Source organism: Ahaetulla prasina, chromosome 5 (assembly GCF_028640845.1).
Source record: "Ahaetulla prasina isolate Xishuangbanna chromosome 5, ASM2864084v1, whole genome shotgun sequence".
Classification (NCBI taxonomy): domain Eukaryota; kingdom Metazoa; phylum Chordata; class Lepidosauria; order Squamata; family Colubridae; genus Ahaetulla; species Ahaetulla prasina.
This window is the reverse complement of record NC_080543.1, coordinates 138624181-138646635: the sequence shown is the minus strand read 5'-3', so window position 1 is coordinate 138646635 and position 22455 is coordinate 138624181. Positions and strand designations below refer to the sequence as shown.

The window sequence follows — 22455 nt, the reverse complement described above, 5'->3', positions numbered from 1 at the left end:
TAGAACTGTTATCACTGGAAAAAAGGGACTTTTACACGGATACGGTACTTACGATTCCTTCCCTGCCTCACCCGCCCCCCATTACTCATGTACTGATTTGAGGAAAAGGTCCAAGTGAGTGGAAGGATTTTTGACCCTCTTTCAAGCTTATTTTCTCAGAATTGGTTCTAAAACTGGATGTAAAGTAATTTAGTACAGAAATGGTAATTGGAGCGAAGAAGGAAGCAGGGAGCTTTAGGAAGACAACATTATGACAAAAGTTTTCTTGTTTTCCTTATTTTCATATCTTGGCTTTAAATCAACCCAAAGACATTACATTTGTTCAACCTAAGCTATATATGGGCTATGGGAACTTTTATCCATTTTTTTCACAAAATTTTGTTATAGTCTCGGTGTTACTGTGCTTAGTAGTGCGATTTTATACTATTTCATTTGGTTGTGTAATTCAGAAGGGGGAATATGCTTTGGGGTGAAGGCTCACTTTGTATTTGCCAGAAAACGTTTAAAAGATTTGTGCAGCGGGGCAGGGAAAAGCACAATGGATGTGAGGTATTGAGAGGTCTGAAGTGTGTGTGCCCACCCAAGCTACCAATTCCTCTTCCCCTTTCAAATCCAGATTGTTGTACAGCTTCAAGAGAGGTAACTGAAGATTTGAAATCTTCATTTTTGGCCATTTTCAGGCCGTTTTTGGCTGGTTTTTTGGCCGTTTTCAGCTATTTTTGGGGCCGTTTTCAGGCCGTTTTGGGCTGTTTTCTGGGCCGTTTTTCAGCCATTTTCAGGCCATTTTTGGGGCCGTTTTGGATGTTCAGTTGTAGTAAATAAATAGAGAGAGAAATTGTACCTTGTTGAGGCCTTTGACTCAAATTCCTTCTCTATTTATTTACAACTACTGAACATCCAAAACAGCCTGAAAAATGCCCCCAAAAAGGCCCAAAAAAGGCCTGAAGAACAATCAAAAATGGCCTGGAAAACAGGCCCAAAAATGGGTGAGGGAAGGGCCAGCCAGGGATGGGATTAGCTGGTTCGACGAACTGGGCAGAATTTTAACAACCGGTTCCCCCGAACCAGTCCGAACCAGCTGAATTCCACCTCTGCTCAGAGATCGCCTCTTTTTATATGTCCTCTGTCCAATGGAACCAATTTATGGAGGAGAAGAGCAGGCAGAGTGGGGAGCGGGTGGAGTCAAACACATCATCAGATTAGAGTTCCTACGTTACTGTTACGGGAAAACTTACGTTTTCAGCTGAAGGAGACAATACCATGAAGGATTTGAGAAACAAGAATGAATTTATTATTTGCGCAGATAGGACACAGACCCCCACTCATGTGGAAAATAAAGGTCTGAGCCTCGAGCAAGGCTCAAGCATAATCTTTTATACCTTTGGTTACAGATATCACATAAGAAAAAAGAAGAAATTATCCTAATTGGTTGTCACATACAAAAGCCCATATATGGACTACTCTTATCATATACCTTCCGGATACACATGTTGATACATACATTACTCTCAATGCCCCCTCCTTTACCAGATATATATACTGGAACAGGTTACAAAGAACAACATGTAGAAATATTCCTGTGCTTTACAGAAAGCTTGCAACACCACACTTCTGCCAAGCAATATACTTCCTCTTTTATGTGACACGTCGACTTCTATCTCTAATACATCTTGTTATAATCCTAACAAATAAACATAAAGCACTTGTATTATAAAACATTGGGGTCCTGCTTTATTACCACAAATGGTCCAAGCTGAAATTTTCAATTTAAACGATGGTGTTGGTTTCTTGGTCTGATTCACCTTGTTCGGCTGACAAATGGACACTATATAAAATATATGCCGAACAAGGAAAAATATTACATTAGAACTTTAAAACTATCGGGAATTGTAGAAATAAAAATATCTGCTGAGCAAAGATTTTGCAGATGTCATTTCAAAGCCACTTTCTTTCTCCCATCTTTAAGAAACCGGGGAGAAGAGGACCAGTGCCAGAATATGGAAGATCACCAAATATTGTTCCGGTCTTCAGAAAGAGACCAATTGGTCTATAATTGGTCAGTTTGACATGGATACTAGACCAATAATTTAGCAAGCAGGTTGTGAAATCCAGGAGCCAAGTAAGGTTGAGTTATCAAGAACAAATTGTATCAGACCAACCTGAGCTCCTTTTTTTAAAATCACTTTAGAGAATGGATAGAAATAGTGAGATGAAAGCAAGCAAACCCACAACCTCAGAAAAATACAGGTTTCAGAATATTTTTATTAGGTGCTCATAATTATAAATAAACATTATAATATAATGTTTAAATCATATAAGGAACTTTTCTTTTTTTCTTTTTTTAAAAAAAAAGGTATATGCAAAAGACTTAAGAGTTACCAGGAATTCACTGTGAGAATGGAGAAGATTGTCATCCCCATAAATGCTTTTATTGAACCGAGGGAGAATAGAATCTCTTGAGTTTTCCCCATTCCGATGATTAATTTCATCCTGTGATTAAATTGGGCCACCTTGCCAAAATCAATGATTTGCAACAACAAATCAAAACAATTTCAGACAAAGTAAACCAAAATATTTCTTTCCAGTTAGTTGACAGGGATTCAGTTGTGCACATCTGCAGCCTCTTTTAAGGAAAGGAAAACGGATCTGAAGAGCGAAAGCGTGATTAAGCATTTGAAGTTCAGTAAAATCATACTGGGAATTCACAAAAACAGTGAAAAAACAGCATCAGCTCCGAGAAGGCCAAAAAAAAAAAAAAAGGGGAACAGCATTATCAGACTTCAAAGACAAATGGCTTTATTTTAAACTGTAAGCCATACATATCATTCTCTTTCAAGGCCAATAATGACAAAACAGGCGTTGTTTCCTTTTTCAGTTAAAAGCAGTCTGGACCCATTTTAAGGTGTGCCAAAAAAGACATCAGGAGAGGCATTAAATGAGGTTCCAGAGCTGGAAAAGGGCAGTTTTCAAACAGAGCCCAATCCAGCTCTCCTTCTTGATATCGAAGTGGAGGCCCTGAAACCACGGTTAATGCTCTGGATGGTTCTTAGGCTTGTTTATGGCTCTGCTGGGAATCTGGCTACACAGGTTAACATGATAAGACCTCACTTGGAATGTTGCATCCAGTTTTGGTCACTTCAATATCAAAAATGTTGAGATTTTACAAACGGTACAGAGAAGAGCAGCAAAGATGTTTAGGAGGCTGGAGGCTAAAACATGAAGAACGGTTGCAGGAGTTGGGGATGTCTAGTCTTGTCGTGTCCCCCTCCCCCTCCAACGACCCAAAGTCCGTATCAAACATGGCAACGAAGCCTCTGCAGCTTGCCAAATTCCTTCGAGGTTTATCAGGGCAGGCAGAAGTCCAAAATGTGACTTCAGCGATAGAGTCCGACATCAGCAAACCAGATGAGACTTTGGTTGACTCAAGGTTGGAATGCCAAAAGTAGGTCCTTTATATAGGCTGTGGGGTGTGTGTAATGTATTTGAACTTTAAGAGGGAAATTTGGGCGGGAACTAGCATGTTGCTGATTGGCTGATGCCTCAGCCAAAATAGTATTTAAAGAGGGATTTCTGCCTGTTGCTTTTGCTGGGATCACAATAAACCAAAGAGCTGTTGTCACTTGTATCGTCTCCTGCCTCTTCATTGCCCGAACTTAACATTGGCGACGAGGGTGGGATGTTGAGGCAGTGAGACTAGGAAAAGAGCTGAAGGAGTAACGGATTCTCAAACCCAGCCAGTATCGAGAGCGGATACATAGCAATGTCTAGCTATACGCCGCCAGCGCCATTTGACCCAGCCAAGGAGAAATGGGGGTCGTACATGGCTCGTTTCGAGTGTTTCCTCGAAGCGAATGAACTGCAAGGAGTTTCGGATAATCGGAAGTGCGCTTACTTCCTGAGCCACTGCGGGCCAGAAGTTTTCGATACCGCTGAATCGCTGTCAGAACCAACGCCGGTACAGTCGGTGCCATGGCAAACACTACAAACGACACTACGCGCACACTACGCACCAGTGCCATCAAAGTTTGTTCAACGGTTCGAGTTGAGGCAGAGAGTTCAGCGAGAGGGCAAATCGATAAACGTGTACATGGCCGTGTTAAGGAAAGCCGCGAACCACTGTGAGTACAGAGACTTGGAGGACTCTTTACTAGAACAACTCATTTGTAGGGTCAGGGACATCCGACTACAGAGGCGGCTGCTGTCCAAAAGCAATCTAACCCTGGCAATAGCCCTGGCTGAGGCCAGGGCACATGAGATGTCCACCAAAGCGGCGGAAACCTTACAGAAGCCGATCACACCGAATACCGGGGCGAAAGCAACGCCAGTCCACAGCGAGGAAGTCCAGGCCGAATTGGAGGGTGAAGAAGAGGAAGAAGTTTTCCAGAGCCGGAGAGAGGCGACTGGGACGAGTGCATAAGCTGCGGAGGCCAACACCAACGACAAAATTGCAGGTTCAAGGATGCAATTTGCCGGCGGTGCGAAAAGAAAGGACACATAGCTCAGGCCTGCCGAGCCCCTCAACCTTCCCGCCCAAAATTCAAACCGGCAAATCAGCAGATCAACGAAACGGCCAGGGATTGGTCCGTTCAAAAGAGGCGCGAAGCTGAATCAGACCACTGTAAGAGTGGACCACGCATCGACGCGACTAGAAAAGAAGATATTCACCAGGACACACATCGAAGGAGTGCCGTGTAAAATGGAGGTGGATACCGGCTCATCAATCACGATCATGTCCTGGGACACCATCGCGAGGGACCTGCCAGATGTCGCGAAACGCCAGCTGCAAACCCAAAAGCTGAGAATGCAAGACTACCAGGGGAACCGAATCCCTGTCCGAAGAGTCACGTCCGTCAGAGTGAAATATGGACAATTCAAGAAAACCCTGCCGATCACCATCGTAGATGGAAACCTACCAAGTTTGCTAGGCCTGGACTGGTTCAGAGCCTTGGGCATGGAAGTAACCGGGGTTCACAGTAACGGAGTCAACCTAAAGGATGAACTGCTGAAGGAGTTCGAGGATGTCTTCCAAGACTGCCTGGGCAAGTATGTGAGGGCCCCCATCTCATTTAATTTGGATCCCCAGGTTGCCCCCATTAGGTTAAAGGCTAGGAGGGTCCCATTCGCCCTTAAGCCCAAAATTGACAGGGAACTAGACAAACTAATAAACCAGGGAATATTAGTCCCCGTCAACCATGCAAAATGGGAGACACCAATAGTGTCCCCAGTCAAACCGGATGGATCAGTCCGGATTTGCGCTGATTATAAGGCAACGCTTAACAAAGCCTTGCAAAAGGGTGCATACCCCGTTCCCGTAGTGCAACATCTGTTGCACTCGCTAGGACAAGGACAGGTTTTCGCCAAACTTGATCTGGCTCAAGCCTACCAACAATTACCCGTAGACAATAGCACAGCCGAGGCGCAGACGATTGTAACACATCGAGGCGCCTTTAAATGCACTCGACTCCAGTTTGGAGTCAGCGTAGCCTCCGGGTTATTCCAAAACCTAATGGAACGCCTACTATAGGGTCTACCGGGAGTCGTGCCATATTTCGACGACGTACTAGTATCAGCAGAGAATTTAGATGAATTAGGGGTCAAACTGCGGAAGGTCTTGGGCATTTTTAGGTCTGTGGGACATAAGGTTAAACTCAACAAATGCCAGATAGGAATTGAATCTGTAGAATTCCTGGGAGACCAGATAGACAGAGAAGGCATCCACCCAACTGAGAGCAAAGTGAGAGCCATTAGAAAGGCTCCGGCTCCAAAAAAATAAGACCGAGCTACAGGCATTTTTAGGGCTTGTAAACTTCTATGCGGTTTTCTTGCGAAATAAGGCAACAGTAGCCGAATTGCTTCATAAACTGCTAGCGAAAAAAGCTGTTTGGACGTGGGGCAAGGTTGAGGCTACGGCATTCGAGGGCGTTAAGAATCTCTTGTCCAGCGATAGCCTCCTCATCCAGTACAATGGGACATTACCACTAGTATTAGTTTGTGATGCATCACCATATGGGGTAGGGGCTGTCCTCAGCCATAGGTTACCGAACGGATCGGAAGCCCCTATAGCATATTTTTCCCGCACGATGTCCGCAGCAGAAAGGAACTACAGCCAACTAGACAGAGAGGCCCTGGCCATAGTTTCGGGAGTTAAAAAATTCCATGAGTACTTATTTGGGCGGGAATTCGAAATAGTAACGGACCACAGACCATTATTGGGACTCCTGGCGGGGGACCGTCCAACACCGGTTGCACTATCACCCAGGCTGACCCGTTGGACTATTTTCCTGGCAGCATACTCGTACAAATTGTCCCACCGCCCGGGCAAGGATTTAGGACATGCAGACGCTCTAAGTAGATGCCCCCTACCAGAGACTATCGAAGACCCGACCCCAGGGACGCCCGTCTTACTAACTGACTCTTTGGATTCTGGCCCAGTCACATCTATGGAAGTGACTAGGGCATCTTACAAAGACGTTGTCATAAGGACTGTGATCGGTTGGGTGCAGAGGGGATGGCCCGCTGCACCGGGGGATCGGTTCAAAGACTTTACAAAAAAACATTCGGAACTGTCGGTTCAAGGGGGTTGTCTGCTATGGGGGGATAGGGTGGTTATTCTGGAGAAATTATGAAGGCGTGTGCTGTAACTGTTACATGTGGGCCACCCGGGGATTGTGAGGATGAAAAGCCTAGCGAGGAGTTATGTGTGGTGGCCACAAATGGATAAGGACATTAGCGACAGGATAGGGAAATGCCAAGCCTGCCAAGAGTCAAGGCCACTATCCCCAACAGCCCCCCATAAGGGATTGGGAGAAACCCCAGAGTCCTTGGTCCAGAATCCATATAGATTTCACCAGGCCATTCCATGGGCAGACCTTTTTAATTGTGGTAGATGCCTACTCGAAATGGCTAGAAATTCTGCTCATGAAAACCACAACAGCAGAAGCCGTAATCACAGCATTGAGGTATATCTTTGTAACACACGGGTTGCCCGACACTCTAGTATCCGACAATGGCCCGCAATTCACGGCTACCCAGTTTGAGGGGTACTTAGCGGAAGAGGGCATCCGACATGTCCTCTCGGCGCCTTTCCACCCGGCGACGAACGGACTTGCAGAAAGATTCGTTCGCAGTGCCAAGGAAGCGCTATCTAGAATAAGCCCTGGTGATTGGCAAGCCAAAATCGATACCTTCCTGGCGGTACAACATAGAACCCCCTGTGTGAACACAGGCCGCAGCCCATCAGAATTATTAATGGGTAGGAAACTCAGGTGCCCCTTAAATCGGTTAAATCCAACATACTCCCCCGATGGGTACCAAGGTATAAAGGGAAAAACCAGAGCAATGACAACAGGTGACCTCGTATGGGCACATAACTATAGTGAAGGCCCAGCGTGGTTAAAAGGAACAATTACAGGAGTAACAGGGCCAAAATCATATGTAGTGGACATGGGGGACGGCCGAGTGTGGAGACGCCACATAGATCAATTACGAAAAAGAATACAAAATAATCCAGAAACCAAACAGCCAGACCCTGACTACCCAATATTTGAATCAACAGCTAACTCAACCCCGAGGCAATCGGAGGACTTATCTGAGTTTGAAGAAGTCCAGCGACGCCAACCGGCTCCTCCAGAAGACTGCAGGGACGACTCTGCCAATAATCCAGGGCCGGAGGGCCCAGAGGAGGAGCTGGGAGGGACAAACAGTCCCTCCGACCAGCTCGACTCACTCCCAGAGAATGAATTGCGCAGGTCAGAAAGAGTTAGGAGACTCTCTGTCTACCTGTGTGACTACGTGGAAAAATAACATGCAAATTCCATGCAAATAGGGGTACAATGCGTTCTGGGAGGGGAGGAGTGTAATGTATTTGAACTTTAAGAGGGAAATTTGGGCAGGAATTAGCACGTTGCTGATTGGCTGATGCCTCAGCCAAAATAGTATTTAAAGAGGGATTTCTGCCTGTTGCTTTTGCTGGGATCACAATAAACCAAAGAGCTGTTGTCACTTGTATCGTCTCCTGCCTCTTCATTGCCCGAACTTAACAGTGTGGCTCCATGACTCAGCATTTATCTAAGCCTGCCCCTCCCTTCCTTCTGCTGGCGTCGCCTCTCAGATCTCTGGAAGCGAGGATCCTCCCACTTTGAATTGTCTTCTGCTGTTTGGGAAAGGGAAGGGTCAGAAGGAGTAGGCCTGAGCAATTCCAATCCGTGGCTGGTTTTCTCTGACGGCTGAGCCAAAGGAACACGTGCCGTATGAGTGAGGTTTATCGGGTTTGTTTGTTCATTCCTGGAATCCTCTCCGGGCATGAGGCCAGGGCCGGGGACTGGAAGCATGACAGGCCGTTCATCTTCATTATCAGACTCTGAGTCTGATAACAGGCCCGGTTGGAGACGGGAGGGGCCCAGCTGAGGAGAGGAGGGAGGACGAGTCACAACAAGTCTAGTGAAAAGAAGGATTGGGGAGGGGGACATGACAGCAGTGTTCCAATATCTGAGGGGCTGCCACAAAGAAGAGGGGGTCCACCCAGGGGTGAAATGCAATTTTTTTTACTACTGGTTCTGTGGGTGTGGCTTGGTGGTGGGGGTAATGTGACTGGGTGGGCATGGCCAACTTTTTTTTTTTACTTTTAAAAGCCTTTTTTCTACAACCTCTTTGGCCGAAGAGCTTGTAGAAAACATGCTTTTAAAAAGCTCTAACTATCCCAGCTGAGCCACGCGATCATCAGAGGCTTTTTTCCCCTTTACTTATAAAAGCATTTTTTCGGCCGAAGAAAAAATGCTTTTAAAAGTAAAAAAAAGAAAAAACCACTGACAATTGCCCGGGTCAGCTGGGCATGGGCGGGGGGAGGGGACAGGGATTTTTGCTACTGGTTCTCTGAACCACCCGTCACCATCGCTACCGGATCAAGCGATCCGGTCCGAACCAGAAGCATTTCACCCCTGGGTCCACCTATTCTCCAAAGCACCTGACGGCAGGACAAAAAGCAAATGGGTGGAAACTAATCAAGGAGAAAACCAAGCTAGAGAAATTTCCTGACTGTGAAAACAATTCACCAGTGGAATAACTTGCCTCCAGGAGTTGTGTGTGCTCCAACACTGGAAGAGCCTGGACAGCAATTTGTCTGCAATGGTATAGAGGGTTTCCTTCAGGAGCAGGGAGGTGGACTAGAAGACCTCCAAGGTCCCTTCCAACTCTGTCATTCTCTTATCTGAAGATCAATGCCAGCCTTTTGACCCCAACTTTGCATAGAAATGCAACTGATCTGACCAATAAAGGAGAATCTTTGTAGCTCAGGGTTGAAATGAAAGGAGCTTTCTGAGCTTGCTTCTTTTCTTGCAGGCATTTCATGACCCAACTGTAGTTAGGCTGATGATATCCTCTAGTTGGGTCATGAAACATTTGCAAGAAAACAGCCAAGCTCAGAGAGCACCAAAGACCCCACAATTGATATAAAACTGATACGGCATCATCCGGGCCACCACATCCTGTACTAGCTGAAACGCCTGAACTATTTTCCTAGGCAGCTTCATTACAGTAAGAAGGGACAGTTTGGTGTAGTGGTTAAGGCCCCAAGCTAGGAAGCAGGAGACCCTGAGTCCAAGGCCTGCCTTAGGCACCGTGTCATTTTGGTGATAGTCTCTCTCCTTTGACCCTTGGAAGAAGAAGACAAGGGCAAACTATGTCCCAAAAACATTACAGAGAAAACTTCAGGGACTTCCCATATAGTCACCAGGACTCAAAACTGGACTGAACTTCTGCCTCCAAACCACTGCCTGCATGAAGTTGTTTGCTCCATCAGGACTAAGCGGTGGGCAAAATGCAAAATGGAGGACTCTGTGATGTGACAGTAATAACACAAAGAACAACAACAACAACAAGACCCAGGGTTTGGATATGAAGATATCCCTTTTTTAGATTCCAAAAGGCATATGGAATAAAATTGGGAATTATCTACGGAGATTCTCAGTTATCCATGGTTGGTTCCAAAAGTGCTTTTTCAAGAGGCAACTGGATTTTCTGGTTTTTCTTTGAAGACGTTTCACTTCTCAGCCAAGAAGCTTCTTCAGCTATGGAGCTATGGAGCTGAAGAAGCTTCTTGGATGAGAAGCGAAACATCTTCAAAGAAAAACCAGAAAATCCAGTTGCCTCTTGAAAAAGCACTTTTGGGGCAAAACTGGGAATTGTAACCAGAGAATCTGCATCCTTTCAACAGGCTTTCCTGAGACAATCTCCGCAGGGTTGATGATGTCCTTTCTTCTTATTTTTAATTTTGACCTGAGATGGTGACTTGGCATCAGCCACAGCTCTCTTCTTGCTTCCCAGCTGGCCAACTCTCAAATATTTATCAGGACTAACTCGGCACAGGGGGAGGTATTACAACAAGGAAGTGGCCTCCATCATATGATGGTGCACAATCTAATTCAGAGAGAGGGAGGGGGAAATATTGTTTACATAAGGAAGGAGGAAAAGCTTATCTCGTGTTCTATTTGTTCAACTCTTGACTTGCTCTCAGACCGCTTCATCAGTTCCCCCAGTTCCCAATCATCTTTTTAAAGTGGCAGGTGAATAAACCCGTTCCCACAGCCTTCCGTCAGTGCGTGGGAACCCTGGGTCTAATGATCTTGCCACGTGTCCACAGATGGTGGTCTAATCACAAGAATCCTCCTGGATTCTCAACCCCATCACCTTCTAAACCCATCATTCCTTAACCTCTTCCCTGCTTTTCCCTCTCCGCTAAAGTACATTATCAAAGTCAGCACCCAAAATATTGTTTTAATCCCCTTTTTGGTGTGGCTACCTAACCCTCGTCTTTAGGGCAGAAGAAAGCTCCAGAGGTGATGAGTTTTGTTCACCTGGGACAGAGCAAGCAAGAGACCCCGCTTCACCTTGAACGAATCCAAATCCATCCAAAGTTGGCCCATTTCATGCTCAGATTTGCACCTGATAGGACAAGGAATCAATTCAAGGAAGCTTTTAACCGGGAGTAACTTTTTACATGGTCTAGCTTGTCTGTGGAGACAGTTTGTTCCAAATGACACATCAAGCCTTAAGAATGGGAAAGCCATCCTCACCGCCACTGGTTTTTAATTATATAGTTCATATCCTTAAAATCAAAAGCAATTTCAAAAGAGGATTTGGATCTGACCGTTTTGTGGATCTTGATGACTGGAGCTTTCATACTATTGTTTCTCCCACTCTAGGATAGAGATCTCTGAGGTTGTGTATAGAATAGAATAGAATAGAATTTTTTATTGGCCAAGTGTGATTGGACACACAAGGAATTTGTCTTGGTGCATATGCTCTTAGTGTACATAAAAGAAAAGATACGTTCATCAAGGTACAACATTTACAACACAATTGATGGTCAATTGTGTGTGTGTGTGTGTATGTGTGTGTGTATGTGCATAATAAATCCTGCAATGAATGGGCTAAACCAAGAACAAGCAATGGTTTTCCTCCTCTGCCCTTCAAGTCAAGGTGCCCTCCGCTGAACCCAGCCTAGTTGTTTCAGACATGAATTAGAATAGAGTTGGAAGGGACCTTGGAGGTCTTCTAGTCTAGCCCCCTGCTCAAGTAGGAGAATCTATACCATTTCAGATAAGTCTAGTCTCTTCTTAACAACCTCCAGTGATGAAGCATCCACGATTTCTGGTGGCAAGCTGTTCCACTCCTTAATTGTCCTCACTGTTACGAAGTTTCTCCTTAATTCCAGGTTGCTTCTCTCTTTGGTTAGTTTCCAACCATTGTTTCTTGTCCTGCCTTCTGGTGCTTTGTAGAATAATTTGACGCCTTCTGCTTTGTGGCAGCCCCTCAAATGAGATGACAAATGCCTCTCTTCCCATCCCTGAATGCCAAGGACAGTAAGGAAACATCTGGAATTGAAGCCTCTGCCACCTTAACTAACATCTGAATCAGGGCTTCTTGGTCCCGCCCAGCTGGGCAATTCTGGGAGTTGAAGTCCAGCCATCTTCAAGCATGAGAAACCCTGATCTAAACTAACATCTAAACTGCCACACCTTGAACTCAACCCCAGATCAGCTCTGGCCCTTCACCCCAAGAACTGAACCAGCCCAGTTCAAGAGAAGCCCCAAGCCTGCCTGGCTAAGGACTCTGTTGCCCATGTTGCTCAGTCTAGCCTGCTTTGATCTAATTTTTAAATGTTCTGGCCAGAGATTTTATGATCTTTATTTTACAAATAGCTTCTTTTTTCTCCAGCAGAACAATGGGCCTTTTCAGAGTAAGCATTCTCAATTTCAAAGCCACTTAAAAGAGGGGAAAAGATATTTAAGAGAGGCAGTTTGGTGTAGGAGTTAAGGCACCAGGCTAGAAACCAGGAGGCTGTTAGTTCTAGTCCCGCCTTGGGCCTGAAAGCCAACTGGGTGACTTTGAGCCGGTCCATCTCTCTCCTCCCAACCCACCTCACAGGGTTGTCATGGTGGGGAAAACAGGAAAAGGAAGGAGTATTAAGATGCTCACCGCCTATCAAGTAATAAAGGCAGAATAAAAAGCGAATAAGCAGATTAAATGTAAGTAAATAAACAAGCCCAAGTGAGCGTGCTTAAAATGACACACTCGATTTGTTTTTGTTTTTTTGTTTTGACAAAATAAACAAGAGAAAAGTTTGTTTTTCTTTCTTTCTCTTTCTTTCTTTTTTTTCCTGGAATGAGCTGAGCTGGCCGTGGGCAGGAGAGGCCCAGCTTTGCTGCCTTTGGGGAATCAGGAGCAGGGGGGCTGGAAGGTGGGTTGGGTAGTGGGGGGTAGGGGGGCTGGGTTTCATTTATTAATTAATCAGTCGGCCAATCTGGGCAGCAGAAGACACCTCCCCTTTTCCTTGGAGTGTTTGCAAATGAATTGCCCTGCATGACAAAGGAGCCGGCTCCTCCAGAGAGCCTTCAATGGTGGAGCACCAATCAAGGCCTTCGGATTGCTTAGGGGAAGGGCTGGCCTGGCCCTCCAGGGCAGCTCTCATACCTTCCTAGGTACTGAAAGGAGGAGGACAGATCATGGGGGGTTGTTTGCCCCTCGTCCAGTGGTGGGATTCAAGTAATTTAACAGCCGATTCTCTGCCCTCATGATTTCTTCCAACAACCAGCTTGCCAAACTGCTCAGAAAGTTAACCACCGGTTCTCCCGAAGTGGCGCGAACTGGCTGAATCCCACCACTGCCCTCATCCGTCTGGTGGCCTCAGGATGTTTCACCTGGGAAAATCAAACCTTCTTCTGCTCAGTGGGTTGTTTTGTCCCCTCCTGGCCTGGGTGGCGTTTGAATTCTCAGCAGAGTTTCCCAGCCAGTGCGATTCACGTGCAAATGGGCTGCACAGACTTTTCTCCGAATGCCGACAGATGTTGGGCATTTCGTTTTTCCAGGCAAAGGAAGCACATTCCTAAAACCAGAAAAAAGGACATTTTTGCCACTCTCCAGACATTTTTCTTTCTTTAATTCCTTTGCTTTAGCTTGGTATGCTTAAAAGTTATATTTTCATTAACGCTGACCTTAATTCTCCATAGCTTCCAGCCTCTTGAACTATTACAGCAATTGTCTTACCATCAGCCTGGAAGATAAGTGGAAGATCTCCACACTAGACTCTAGAACCTTCAAGAAATAAATAAGATTTATTTTTCCTCTCAAATGTTTTAAAGAAGAGATTGGTCAACCATTTGTCTGGACTGGTGCAGGGTCTCCTGCTCGAGCAGGGTTTGGATGAGAAGACCTTCCAACTCTGTTATTCTATTAACCCTCTCACCATTGCTCATTTGGTGGCCATCGTTTTTTTAAAATGAAGATGTAAAACAAGAGAGGCAAGGGAGGTATGGACAAAGATCAAGAAAACCAGACTCTTTAGACAATGTCTTAGAAGTTATTCCAAAATATATTTAATAACCACGACTTCTTCGCATCTGGAGTTAGGATGTTCCCTTTAAAGCTTTTCCCGAGCATGGAAGTTCTGGAGGAGACTCGACAGAAACATTCCAGACGGAGAGAGGAGTTGTGGAGATAAATTAAGAGAGAGAAGATTTGTATTCTAAACAGATTGAAGCTCTTTTGGCTGGTAGGAGAGAGAGTGAGATTGGTTCCTAAATACCTGAGCTGTCAAGTGTCAACCATTCTCTTCAACCTTCATCTCTTGGGCACTGACTAGTACTTCTCCAGAGAAAGAGCTCTTATCTCCATGCCTACAAAAATCCATCTCCGTTCAGAACACCTGTGGGCTCCATCTTATCTGGTTAATTTCAAGTGTGGTTTATTACTTGTAGGACCCACATGATCTCTCTTCTGCTTTGTTGATGGCCCCTAACTAAAGTTGTGGTCTTCCCTGTGAAGAGGCCAAGCTGTTCCCTGAAATGCTTCTTGTTCATGCTTGAACGGAGACACCAGCTAGCTTGGAGACTCTTCAGAAACGCACTGACCCTGTGCCTGATCCAAATCAGACTCAAGAAAAGGAACAAAGCTTTTGCAGCCCCTTGAGGCAATGCATACGCCCCAGACGATATACGTTCTATAGGGGCTACATCAGCCAGGGGTATATGCTGTATTAGGCCCGTGACAGGCAGATGGTCTCCATGCGGTTTTCAGCGTTGACGTATATGGCATGGTAACTCATTGTTGAGACAGCTCTTCAAGATGGACTTCATGTTTAGTGTTTTATTCTTCTGGACTTAGGATTCAGGTTGGTTTGTTGAAATAAGAAGTAAACAGAATGACAGTAACAGAATGGGCTCTGTGTGGTTTCGGCTAACTTTAGCCAGCCAGCAAGACTCTCTGTCTAGCAAAGCTTCCACCGTATAAGGTGAGAAGTCCGGAGCGCCTGGCCCCTCAGCGCCAGCCACACAGCTCCCGACGACCGTGTAAATCTCGGAACGCCAAGGGCGAAAGTAAACTCTGAGAAAGAAAATGCTCAACACTTGTAAAGACCAGCTGGATGCATGCTGAATGTCACACTCCAGCTGTTTTAAATGAGGTGAAACAAACAATAAAAATAAGGAACACCCATCACGGACAGGACCAGCTACAGTTGAGCGGCTGTTCATCACAGCAATACATTTTTAAGCCAAAACAGAAAAACACAACAAGCAGTCAGTCAAGTTAAACGAAACAAATATTAGGGGAAAAAATGCAAAACAAAGTGAAATTGAAGTTCTGGCTCTCAAGTCTCACTTGAGGATGGAGTTTCGTTAGGAGCAGAATCAAATGGTTGCTGTTTTTTCAATCCTTGGCAAGTCCTAATTTGGGGGAAAAAAATTCCGAAAAATCGTGATATGGGATTTTGAATTATTCAGAAGAAGTGCATTCGCCTTTTAGAAGTCAGCCTTAGGTGATTCCCTCCCATAAATCTTTTGCCACTTCTGAGACGATAGAAAATCTGATATTTTTGTCCAAACAAAAAAACAGCTGGAATAACTACAGGAATAAATTCTTCACAATTCTTCCTTCTTTTGCAAAAGGGCAAGACGTGGCCCCAGGACACTGCAACCGTCATAAATAGGAATTGGTGGCCGAGTGTCTGAATTTTGATCACGTAACCACCAGGATGGTGCAACAGTCGTAAATGAGAAAAACGGTCATAAGTCACTTTTTTCAGCCCCCTTGTAACTTGGAACTGTCACTAAATAAACCCTCGTAGGTTGAGGGCTCCCTGTTTCAGCGTTATGTGTGTGTAATGTGAGCTGGGCGTGTAAGGAGAGCATAACAGCCTTTCAGGCATTTTCCCCTCGCCCTTCACACAACCCATGCATTGTCCAGGGATTAAGCAGCATCCCAGGGACCGTGTGGAGGCCTTAACGGACAGCGGAGAAAGACCCCTCTCATTCAGACCAGGGTGGGTGATGACATTTGTCGCTATGGGACTCTCCAGCCAGGCAGAGGTGACCATCCGTACCTGCTCCCAAGACAGCCGGCCCCAGCCGAGAAGGCAGGCTACCCGGGAAAGAAGTTGTAATTTGTATTTTGTCAACAAAAGTTGCTTAATCCCCCCAATGGCATCCTTCAGAGAGGCAGGTCTTTGTCCCGAGATCTGCAGCGGGGAGAAAGAATGCGGGCAGGATTAGCGTCCACATGGAAATGGTGGTTGAAGGGTTCATTTAGAGCAGCCTCATTGTTGTGCGCTCAGCCCGGGACTCGGCTGGGTTCTCATTCTCTCATCAAGCCGGCCTTTTCTGGCTAAATGGAGGGGAAGACTCTGAGGAGGGGTCAGCCACGGCTATTAAGCGATTTGGGGCAAGGCAGACTCCGGAGCTCACGTTGTCCTCGGGTTCATAGCAGAAGAATTTTCCCATGAAATCTCAAGGGGAGAAATCCGTCGATGGGCCTTTACCGGCCCTTGCAAGGAGACCCTGACGGGCTGGTCCCGAGGTGGGGAGGGGCTGCTCCAGACCCCTTCCCCGCCCCCCTTACCAGTCCTGAGTGGATGATACAGTGACAATTCAGTCAAATCGACCCCTGAAACAAAGCCTGAAACCTCACTCGGCTTCGGCCTCTTCAGAACCAAACCGAGCCATCCGGTCAGTCTGACTAAAGCAGCTGCCATGGAGTTGTGATCTAGGTCTGGCCCCTTTGGATGTCCGTTGCAGTTTGTGATGCTTGTGGTGCCACAGCAGAATGGAGATTTCACCCGAGTGATTGATGGGGCGCCATGGGCTCATCCCGGAGGCAGCAGCTCCTCTGTTTCTTCAGGGTGCAACTCTGCAAACGTCCAGCCCCTCTCTTTCCACCTGGTTGTTTTTCTTTTCTTTTTGTAATGGACAGAAGGACATCAGGTTGTTTTGGAAGGAAGGAAGGAAGGAAGGAAAAGAGAAGGAGGGTGGGAGGAAGGATAATCACCCTTTCAAAAACCACACTCACAACTCTCGTGGTGCTGTGGTAGTGCAAAAGGTACTTTGCAGACCAGGAAGAATGGGCAGAGTACAGAGAGAGTTGGGATCCTACAATTTTACTATTTAGAGTCCATTTTAGATTGCTCCAGAACCTTGTTGTATACTATTACAGAGTCACCTTGGTGAAAACTACACAACATAAGGATAATGGGAGCTTTCAGAAAATTGGCCACTGTCTCCTGTAAGCGTCTGCAAAAATTCTGATTTTTGCCCTGACTGTTTCTGGGTGTCCTAGACTATCTAAGGCAGCTACCCAATGATAGGTTCTAAAACTGTAATTTTCTCAACAATGTCTGCCCTTAGGAGTAAAAGCTTTGGGTTTTTTCTTTGCACACCCATTGCTCAAGCACGTAGAATGTGTGTTTGTGCGTAGGTGTGGGTGTGCATGCACACACACACGTAGGTCTGTGTAATTATGTTTCCTCAATGACAAATAGGCCGAATTCAGCCAAGCGAAGAGTCCCTTAAAGGTACAGACTTAGCAGGCCTCTGAACTCGATCTGGAGTCCTTGTCTTTTGGGATTGCTGTCGTGTTTCAGAGATAACTATTTACTCTCTGTTTTCTTGTTTTTATTAAACAGAGGCGTGGCTTTCGGAATGTTCTTGATTATAAAAATAGTTTGCTATCTTCCTGAAAAACCAGAAGAGCAAGATAAGAACATTGCTTGGAGGAAGAATTGTAATTTAAAGCCACCTGTGATGACTCCAATAAAATATTACTGAATCTACCTTATGCTGACTTCTAGGTTTTAGAGTGTGGCGCTAAACACATTTACCGTATGGGGAAAGAAACAGGGCTCGTATATATTAGGAATTGGCCACAGGTCAAGGAAACGCAATCCCTTTCTTTAAAAGCTGTACATGTATGAAGCAGGTCACCCACAGCACACTATTATACATTGGGGGTATCAGACAGAAGAATGGATGCTGTTAGATTCTGAGACCCTGGTGGACATTTTTTTTTTTTGTTTACATTTATATCCCGCCCTTCTTCGAAGACCCAGGGCGGCTTACAGTGTATAAGGCAATAGTCTCATTCTATTTGTATATTTTTACAAAGTCAACTTATTGCCCCCCCAACAATCTGGATCCTCATTTTACCTACCTTATAAAGGATGGAAGGCTGAGTCAACCTTGGGCCGGGCTTGAACCTGCAGTAATTGCAGGCTGCTGTGTTCTAATAACAGGCTTCTTACCAGCCTGAGCTATCCCGGCCCTTTTGGCCTCAGCTACGCTGCTGGTTCTTCTTTGGCACTTTCCACCTTTCTGAGACAGAGATCAGATGACAACCATGTTGGTTTCTGTGTGATTGAGCTGGTTGTCTTTCCCGTTGCATTTCTTCACGCAGTGTAATCGGTGCTGGGAGGGATACACCCGATTGCCTTCGGAAGTTGTGGGTGCTCCATCACTGGAGGTTTCCGAGAGGAAAACAGACAGCCGTTTGTCTGAAATGGTGTAGGGTCTCCTGTTCGAGCAGGGGGTTGGACTAGAAGACCTCCAAGATCCCTTCCAACTCTATTAATCTGTCATTCTGATTTTATAAGCCAGCAGAATGTTAGGCAGTTGAAGGACTTTCCAGCAGATGCTGTGTGGATGCAGGTTGCCGAGAAGCAGCTAGTAGATGCTAGGCCCAGGGAGGGCTGAGCAACATGGGCCTCCATTTAGCATGCGACCATCAGGGTACTCAGAAATGAATGGAGATATCCGCAGAAGACTCTCTCTCTCTCTCTCTCTCTCTCTCTCCCTTCCTCCCCCCCACACTACAAGAGAACCATATTTTGCAAGCACATCACATGATATTCACGAGGATGTACAGCTAACCAGCAAGTGTGGTCATGTCAGATCCAAAAATGCCTTCCCTGCCCACCCTAGGGAGGGGGGCTTTCTTCTGCAGAAGACATCAAATCTTGCTCAGTCGGCAGTAAAAGAGTTATTGAGGGGAAAAAAGTTATTTACTCTCCTGTCTCTACCTTACCTCTGTAGTCCATCATAGTAAAAGTGGTGGTGTTGAGCCACATCAATAGCACATTTTTATGGCACAAGCGTGTGAATCTCACATTGACTCCAGAGTGCAAGATTGCTGATCGCAACAATCAGTTAATCAACTGAAGATTGATTTGAGATGTTCTATGGTGAGATCTCTGAATGATCAGCTTCATCAGCAACCAATGTCCTTATTCCTTATTTACCTTTGTTATCAATACTGTAACTTCCCTCCAAACTTGCCTGCTGCTGTGAAAATGGTTTGAGTGGAAGGACTTGGACTACATTCAGTTCTCATGTGGCCGGGATCAGAAACTCTCTAATTCCACATCCATTTTATCTCCCTGTGCTTCGTTTATTTGGGGACTCCCGGAAAGATCAAAGTAGATCCTACAAAGGGTTAAATCTGCCAAGCTCTCAACCATACACCCATAGATATAAGAAGGGTGTTGTTGTTGTTGTTGTTTTTAAAAGAAGACAATGAGGCCTGAGAAGTAATGGAAGTTAAAGCCTGTGACTTTTATAAAGTGCACATAGAAAAGAGCTCAATTCACAGCCGTGGTAACTTGAGAATTGACAAAGTACAAACACAACTCTGGTGTACGTGATGGTGCAACTGCAGAATGATAACATAATTACAGGGCAGCTCTTCCTCTTTTAGGGAACATGAAATTTGGCATTCAATTCAAACAAACTGTTCAGATTGCAGAATAAAGACATATTTAGTAAAGCATTCCTAGCGAAATATACTTCGTTGTTAGAAATTGTAGAGAATATTTGTAGCTCAGGTTGTAGATTTAGGCAGAGGCTGGTCCTCTGAGCTTGAGGCTTGACTGCCGGATGTTTTGTTACCAAACCTCACTTCCTGAAGATGTTACCTAGTATGGTAACTAAGTGTCCGGGAGCCAAGCAGCAAGTTCGGAGGACAAGCCTCTGCCTAAACCCTATTTTGTGGTCCAAATTTCTACTCTTCAGTCATTTTCATCAAAGGATGAAGAGGTGGTCTTAACTGCAGCTCTGCTCCTAACTGGCTTACTTAAACTCCATTGGTTTCAATAAGATTGAAGCGGTTTCTTGGGGGCTGTTCTACTTCATAGTGGGATTAATGGAGCAGAGTGTAACCCCTTCCTTAAGATAATTATTCTGAAAATGGTACTCCCCCCCCACAAGTTTTCCAAGTTATGTTTGAATGGAATTCTATTTCAAACTGGACATCCATAGTGATGTGTTATGCGTCATGGCATCAGTGCACAAATAACCTGAATGATGATTCTATCATTGATGATGTTACCTAGTTGGATTATAAAAGCTCAGAGAGCACCAAGGACCCCAAAGTCCTCCTCCTCCTCCTCCTCTCTGCAAACCCCCCTCCCTTCTAGCACTGAAGACGTTCCCTAGTTGGGTTATGAAATGTCTACAAGAAAACCACCACACTCAGAGAGCACCCAGGACCCCTCATATCAACCCTGAACTGCAAATATCCACCTTTATGGGTGACTTGCATCAGTCTCATGCAACTGACGCAGCTCCCATCTGCACAATGACATCATACCAAGTGTGACAGCTTCGGGGATCCTGTCAGGTGCCCATAAATTGATCTCAACATTCTTCACTGGAAATGTTGCCTACCTTCCTGACCACTTGGGTCATCCTCTCTTTGCTAGACTGTGAGACTTCCAGCTTCTGATTAAATGTACCAACACTAATTTAAAAACAAAACTATTTCACAGAATTCTTACATTCGATCTAAGAAAGACAAGCACGGATTTGTCTATGAAGAATGAATGTCATAATTTTCACAGCACTGTGAAAGAGGGACTCCTGGATGCAATAATTTCTAGAACCTGATTCTTTAATTTATTTACAAAAAATGGGAGGAAGAAGAGGAGGAAGAAGAGGAGGAGGAGGAGGACTGTGGGTCCTTGGTGCTTGCAACATTTCATTACCCAATTAAGTGACATTATCAGTGCTAAAAGGGAGTGGGGTTTGGAGAGAGGAGGAGGAGGAGGAGGAGGAGGAGGAAAAGAGTGTGCAGAACATGCAGGGGAATGAACAGAAATGTGGGCTTATGAACAAAAAAACCCCTCAGAATTTAAATAAATAAATAAAGTCATATAAGGTGAATGAGTCCAAGGGGACCTTTCTTAAAAAAGAGATTTTAATAGCTTTGCTCTAAACACAAATTTGAATTCAACTTGGTCCTTTAAAGAGTCTTTGCTTAAATTGCTTTATGGATGCATTTAAACCCAAATGTCAGCCATCTTAGGATGTTAGGGGCTCATCTCAGATATAGAAAAATGTGCCTTTGGTGTACAACTGCTGCGCAACCCCTGGGCACCTTACAGAAGGACATTTCCCCAAAGAACTTGGGGAAGGGGATTAAAGACCCATTTTCTCCAGTGATATTGATAAAGGCAGCCTGAAGCCTTTCAGACAAACACAAACTCTTTTTTCCAACTTTAACTCAGTCCAAACAAAGGCCTTCTGCGGTGAAAGGGACCTTTTGAAGGCGCTCTTTTGCTTTCAATCCAAGAAGAACTCTTCCTCCCGCAAAGGGGATGAAGATGTCAGATTGTCCCTGAGAAAGGACAAGAGCGTGTTGTTGTCGTGCTTGGAGGTGAAGCGAGAAACGTCTTTATTAGCACCCAGGGGAACGTGGGGTTGCAGAGCCCGCCTCCCTATTAGGATCCGGCACCCGCCTTCCAACCTAATGAAGCACAATAAGCAGATTATAAAATGCCTTTTGTCTTGTTAAGTAGCAGCTTTTCTTCAAGGGCATCACAAAGGTGTGTTTTTCCAAGGGGGGGGGCTTTATGTGAGATCTGTGGGTTTGTGCTGCTTCTTCTTCTTCTTCTTCTTCTTCACAGCAGCCCTGGAGGAAGGTGGGGGCCCAGCCACGGGCAGGACAGCCTAGATGTGATCATCACTTAAAGCTTCTTTGATGGCTCCATTGTGTGGCAGGCAGTAAAGCTGTCACCGGTGGCTTCCATGCAAATCTTCCTCGCCTTGGCTCCCAGCTCCGCTGTTTTTGTAGTCCTGAGAAACTGCTGCCACCTGACACTCAGGGTGACCTGAGAGATTTGGGAGCTGAATGTTTGATTCATACAAACGGGGGTGGGGGGGCACGTCTTACACGGCCCCTCCTGAATTGGAATGCAAGGTTTCCAATGGGATGCTAGGAAAAAAGAGAGAGAAGGAAAATGCAGGCAGGCAGGCAGACGTACTCTGGGACTCCTCATCCCTTCTCCTATCCGAACCTCTGCCAAAAGACACCCACTCCCTCCCTCCCTCCCCCCCCCGTCTGCTTTCATTGGTATTCAGATATGGCCACCTGTCAGAGGAGCTGGCAATGGGAAGGGGATCCGACAGCCAGAAGGGGAAGTGTGTCTCTAGCAACATGACAGGGAATAAATGAAAATGGTCAAGGAGGAATTGGGTGCCTCACGGCAAGGAGGATCCATCCCATTGACCTGAACGTTGGATCAGAGGGAAGCTACAATCAGATGCAGGGAGATTCTCCGTCATCCAGGCCACGGCTGTCCCGAAGGGACTTTTCCCAAAAGTCAACTGGACTTTCTTGGCTTTTTCCTTGAAAATGTTTCGC

General features: G+C 45.6%; 1 long non-coding RNA gene across 1 annotated transcript; it reads left to right on the top strand.

Moving 5' to 3' along the window:
* The first annotated feature begins 12440 nt into the window (after window positions 1-12440).
* On the top strand, window positions 12441-17596 carry LOC131200226 (uncharacterized). The gene is made up of 2 exons (XR_009155549.1): window positions 12441-12524; window positions 17450-17596. It is a non-coding gene; the product is annotated as an uncharacterized LOC131200226 (long non-coding RNA).
* Window positions 17597-22455: the final 4859 nt, after the last annotated feature.